Below are 6,664 nucleotides of genomic sequence, written 5' to 3'. Positions count from 1 at the left end.
CTTACTGGTGATTTTGTAATGGATTGCTGTCACATGGGGTATTTGAAACTGGGTGATGGCATCCAGCTTGGTGCTGTGGATCTGGGAAATGTCTTTTTTTTCTCCTGCTTCACTGCTAATGTTCTGGAGGTTGGTTTTGTCGTTCTTGTAAAACAAAGGTGCCCAGTCAGGCTTATCACATCCATGGAAACTAAAACATAAGAATGCTGAACTTAGTGAACAAATTAGCCAGGTAAAATCTGATCCTTCGTGTTATTTGAGTCTGAACAGTGAAATGTTCTGGTCTCCTTTGGTGACAGCTGCAGTACTAGGAAGCTTGGAAAGTCATAAGGGGAGAGATGATCACTTGCTTCGTATGGTGCAGTATCCTGAACATAGGACAGGCAACAGACTAAAGCTATCAGAGGGCTGCAGTTATTTCAGTGGCAGTACTCAAGTGTGTAGTAGCCTGGTAGCAAGGCACAGGGATGTTAGATGTTGGTGTCATCCAAAAACTGGCTGAGGGTGCACTTGATTCCACTGTCCATTTCACTGATGAAGATATTAAAGGGCATCGGTCCAGTCCCAGTGCAGACCACTTGTGACCGATCTCCGTCTGGACATTGAGCTACTGACCACTACTCTCTGGATATGATCTTGCAACCACTTCCTCGTTCATCATACAGTCCACCTATCAAATCCTTATCTTTCCAATTTGGAGAGAAGGTTATTGTGGGGGACCACGTCTAAAGCCTCCCTGAAGTCCAGATAAATGACATCAGTGGCTCTTTGATGTAGTTATGCCATTGTAGAATGCCACAAGATTGGTCAGGCAGGACCTGCTCTTGGCAAAGCCATGCTTGTTATCCTATGTCACCTTCCTTTCTTCCATATACCTTAGAATAGCTTCCAGGAGGATCTCTTAGATGATTTTTCCTGGCACAGTAGTGAGATCAGCAAGTTGAGGTGAGATCAGTATTTCCCTGGGTCATGCTTTCTACCCTTCTTAATAATGGATGCAACTTCCTTTTTTCCAGTCACTGAGGGATTCACCTGACTGCTATGACTTCTCTGATACCATCAAGAGTGGCTTGGCGACTATTTCAGCCTGTTCCCTCAGGACTCTGGGATAGACTTACGGATGCTCAAGTTCCTCAGGTGATCACAAACCTGATGTTTGCCTACAGTAGAAGGGACATTGGTCCCTCCGTCCCCTCTTTCCAACACATGTGCTTTAGGGGTGAGTGAAGAGCAGCCATCAATGAAGACTGAGGCAAAAAAGTTCATGAGAACCTCAGCCTTCTCCATGTAACCAACCTGCCTGTACAGGGGAGGAGAGGATATGTTTTCTTAGACTTTCTTTTACTGGTTGATGCACGTGTAGAAGGTACATTACTTGCTTAGACTTGCTCATGTCCATTCTTCAGGGACAGCTCTTCACTCTCTATGCTTTTCTTGTTGTCTACCACTCAATAAATAAATAAATAAATACATAAATAAATAATAAATAAATAAAATTCTTGTGTTTCCTGGTGTTCAGCACAGAGGTGTCCTGTTAAAAAAGCAATATTGCAGTGCTGACTCAGGTAATACTGCTTGTCACCTTGCTTTAGTATGCTTTGTTGGAAATGCTTACGGTTAAAAATGGTTAAAAAAGAAAAAAGGTCTGTTGCAGCCCTACCTGGAAGCAAAACACTTTTTTCTTCATCACAATTTATTTCCTTTAATGTCTTCTTTGATGTAATTATCTCTTGTACTGAAAGGGAACTCCTGGGTGGCAAGAAGCAGCAGTGCTGTCCTTTGCTCTGCAGCACTGTAGCCATGAGGTCCCCGGTGCAGATGGTCCTGGAGCTCATGAGGCCACTTTCACCTGCAACCTTTCTATTAGTGCCCTACTGCTATTTCTGTGTGACATGTGAACTTCATTTTCCTTTAGTTAACAGTTGAAAAAATCACAAACAACAAACAGTTGTCTAATGTATATGGAAAAGCTTTGGTGCTGTTATCTTGCAGTGCTTCTTTGAGTAGGAGTGGTTGAGGAACAGACCTAAGGGTATCTTCTGGGACTACCAGCTGGGACTTTAGCTGGTAAAGTGTGTGTAAGAGGAGCTGGAGGAACACAGAAGTTGCTCCCTATACCACTATTCTCCCTATACCAGTCCACTGGAAATACAGTGTGTTCCTGCCCTGGGCATGCTGTACTCAATGCCTGAGCCTTATTCACAAGGCAACACAAGGCTGCAGGGGCCAGGGGTATTTGACAAATGTGATAGGGAGTCACAAAGTGCTATGGCTGGTGGTACTGGAGTGGGATGTCAGAGAGCTGTGCCCATTCTTGGCTTCTGTCTTGTGATTCCTTGTTAGTGATGGCAAATATTTGAGCCGGAGGTCTCCAGAGGTGTCTCTGCTCGCTTACCATCCAAAGAAAATCATCAAAGCACCCATGTCCACAGCTGCAGAAGCTCCTGCTGCAGGTGGATATCCCTGATCAGGCCTTTAAAGCTTGTTTTCTATTTGCTTATTTTTAGCTGGTAACCACGTGCTTTGTGAACTGAGCCAGAGAGGAAAAGGCATGCTTTGCAGTCACGGCTGTCCAGTCCAGTGCCAAGTCAGGTGGAAGCATGCATCTGTGCTGCTCAGTGGCCCATCTTTCCATTGGATGTGTTGAAATGATGTTCAGATGTTGGCTGAAGGGACAGCCTGGTGCCTAGGCTTGGGGAAAGAGTCCATGTGCTAATCCAGCTCATCTTGTGTGGCTGGAAATGTACCCATCACGTGAAAAGGCATGAAATGTGCATACAGTTACTGGGTGGGAAGAGATGTTGTGACATAAAGCTGATTCTGTATAATCACCTGTGTGATCCCTGATCAGCACTGGAGTAATTAACAGCAGAAAGTCTTGAACTTATGTAATGTGAAAGTCTTAACTGTGCTATTTCACAGCTTGTAAGCAATTGCCTTTATGATCTTTAGCATTCTCGTTGTTTTTAAGGTGATGCATTCTGAATTCAGCAATAGGCTTCTCCAGAATAGCTTGTAGTGAGACTGCAATCATAGGATCACAGAATAGTTTGCGATGCAAGGGACATCAAAGCCCACCCTGACCCCCTGCCATGTGCAGGGCTGCCTCCCACCAGCTCAGGCTGCTCAGGACCCCATCCCACCTGGTCTTGAGCACCTCCAGGGATGGGGCACCCACAGCTGCTTTGGGCAGATGTCTCTTAGAAACCCAGGCCAGGAGGGTGTTCTGTGCTCACCAGCTGGCTGGCTGTGCTCAGGCTAAACAAATATGGCTTAAAACCAAGGGAAGGAAAGGTGGCGGGTGTCAGAAGTTTCGTAACAGATCTCTTACACTACTGTAAGCATCTTGCAGCAAAACTGAATAAAAGGTGAGAGCTGCCTGTTAGGGAGCAATGTTGCGCTAACATGGGCTGGATCAGCCCCTTCCATCTAAACCTGAAGCTTACACTGGAAACTGACTCTGTTCCTCTGCGTCAAAACTCAGAAGCAGAGAGGCGTTGGACCAAGCCTGCTCTGCAGTGTCCATAACAACTACAAATGGAACATTGGCAGGAGCTGCAGGAAATGCTTTCTATGGTATTGCACGAATAAAAAGATGCCAGGGGAAAGCTGTTGCATCTCAGCGAAGAGAACCCATCTGTCCTGAAGATGGCAGTGATGCTCTTCCCAACCGAGCCTTGTTTTCTGGCCGAATGCCACTGAGAGCGACTGTCTCACCCACCAACTCTCCCTTCTATAAATTACTGCAATATTACTTTTCCCTTCAAAGGCGTGCTGTGCTGATCCATTGCTCTCTTTATTTCTCCCCTCCTTTCGACACATTAACACAACTTGTTTCACGCTCTGCCTTCACAAGTGGGGAACGATTGGTGCTGTGGTATCATTGCGTGTCTGCTCTGAAACAAGGAATGTGTGTACACAACCAGCAGCCCCAACCCAAATTCAGCCTCTGTGGGTCTCTAATTCTGAAATACACTGTTAATCAGAGACTGATTAAATATTTTAATTAGTTTGTGCAGGATGGGTTTGCTTATGGGAGATGCCGTCTTGGTCTTTGTGGCATGGGAAGCTCTTGCAGGTGAGGTTTGATCAGGCGCTTTGCTGTAGGACCTTCAGCCTCACGGGGCACCTACATCTTTGGTGTCTGTTCACCTACACCCCTAGCAGAGAAGGTTGCCTCATCAGTGAGGTGTTGGGGATGCTGCCTATTGCAGCACTGTGTTTATACACAGATATATGTACATGGGTACTGCTGATTGTCTCACTGAGGAATGCTCCAGGAAAATGCATGGAAATGATTTGAATTTTTGATAGAGGGGCTCACAGAGCGAACAGCAATGCCTATGTACTTATGTGCACACACATGTATAAACATATACATGAACATTATTTTTTAAACAACCTGCCGTAAGCACTAAACTTACAATATAAACCTCTTATTGCAGATGTGGGAGGTGTTGATATTGTGCACCCCAGTGACTTCTGCAAGCAGTGTGCTGCATCTCCCCACTTTTTTGCTAGGACTTTGGCCTCATTTTTTCCCCAAACTAATATATTTTTTTTCCTTTAGATTTTCCTTTAGATTGTCAGTAATAACAGACCCAACTTAAGACTACATCCACTACAGAGAAACTACTGGGCCCAGCTAGCCCGGTTAGTGCTATCTCCCCCTCAGTGACACTTGTGTGCAGAGGGCTGGGTACTGGAGCAAACAGCTCTGGGGCTGCGTAAGAGGATCAGAATTTGTGCAGTCTGCACTGCTTCCGCTGTAGGAGGGTGACTGCAGGAGCTGAAATCCAAGTGATGTCCATGTCCATATCTTGTGAATCAGTTTGGGGCATTCTTTGTAAGCTCATTTTTGTACAAGGATAGCACGTGCTCTGGAGCGTGGGGTGAGCTGTAAATGGGGAAAGCAGACAAACTTGCATTGTAGGAGTTTCTAGGGATGCTGTGAATCTCTTGTTACACCTACTGAGTTTGGATTCAGGCTTGGTGAAAGGGGTGATATTTCTTTAGTGATCCTCTTTTTTTTTCTTGCACTGAGCGCTGATTTGTGATAAATACTGCTTCCCATCCCATAAGAGGTGTCTCATGCTGCTGACTGTCTTGCAGAGGAAGTGTTCCAGGTGAACATTTTGATTTTTTCATAGGCATCTTCTCACTGTGAACAGCAATGGCAAGCCCATCCACTGCTGACTTACTCCGGCTTGAGCACTGCTCGTAGAATCATAGGATATCCTGGGTTGAAAAGGGCCACAAGTTTCAACCGCACTGCCATGAGCAGGGTCACCAACCACTAGACCAGGCTGCCCAGAGCCACATCCAGCCTGGCCTTGCACAGCTCAGTGTAGCCTCTCATCAGTGTGAAAGCCTTGGTTTGTGACACTGGGCCAGTGCTGGTTGGCCAACAATATCTATTCTGGCTCCTGCCTTAAGTGCTGGTTTCTTGCCTTACCCCTTCTCCAGGGCCATTGTGCTCATTGTGATTAATAGAATCATTAAGATTGGAAAGACTACTAAGATCACATACTCCAACTATCAACCCATGCCTGTGACTGCTCCAGACCATATCTCTCAGTGTAACATCCACTCTTTTCTTGAACATCTGCAGGGATGGTGACTCCACCATCTCCCTAGGCAGCCTGTTCCAATGTCTCACCTTTCCTAAAAGATCATACTATGATCACTAAAAGATCATTAGATGTTGAGGAATGGAAGTTTGTGGTTGACCATTAAATTCCTTTGGCTTGCTACAGTGAGAGCACATCTGGACTAGAGGTGAAACACTGATTACCATCAACACTCCCAGCTGTGAGAAGCATCTTTTGGACCCCTTTTATAGAAGGCTTGACCAACTGGAACAGGTTGCTTAGCGATGTGGTTGATGCCCTGTCCCTGGAGACTTTCAAGGTGAGGCTGGATCAGGCCTGGGCAACCTGATGTAGTTGTGGTGTCCCTGTTCATTGGTGGGGCATTGGACTAGATGTTCTTTAACAGTCCCTTCTGTCTCTAAGGATTCTATGATCAGAGGTAATCCATTGAGTTGATCTTTGCTTCTTGTTTGGCTGCTGCTGAACTTGTGAGTTCTCTTTCATTCCCTGCCTTTTGCTGACTTCTGCTTTTTCTGTCTTGTCCTGGCCTTGGTATTCCTAGCATCATAGACACTGGTGGGCTTCACCCCAAAACCTGACCAGATTCATCCTGAGACCTTTGTATTAGCTGCCACGACTATTACAAAATCGGTACTGAAAATAAGCTTCCAAAAAGTTTAGAATGAAACAGTAAATGGCTCCAAAATTACACAGAGAAGTAAGAAGTAAAGCAGATTTTATTATAAGAGCTTTGGTGGATTGAATAGATCATATTGTAAATCAATACATATTAGACACTACAGATAAAGTGTACAAGAAAGATAAGTAAAGGTATTTGAGCTCAGTTCTGTGCTGGGGTGCTGTTTTTACACTTCAACTGTCCCATATCTTATATATGGGAGCTATCTTATATGCACTAATATTTTACACTACCTAGTTTTGTTTATATAAATATATATCATGTATATATTAGATAAATAAAAAGCAGATGTTTGTAATGGACAAATTATTCATTGCAACTCCAAAGGGAAAAAACAGTTGCTATGGTAATCGTTTGCCTGCAGCAAAACATC

The sequence above is a fragment of the Phasianus colchicus genome, chromosome 3 (assembly GCF_987193195.1).
Source record: "Phasianus colchicus chromosome 3, bPhaCol1.hap1.1, whole genome shotgun sequence".
Classification (NCBI taxonomy): domain Eukaryota; kingdom Metazoa; phylum Chordata; class Aves; order Galliformes; family Phasianidae; genus Phasianus; species Phasianus colchicus.
The sequence above is the reverse complement of the archived record's forward strand: the minus strand, read 5'-3'. Positions refer to the sequence as shown.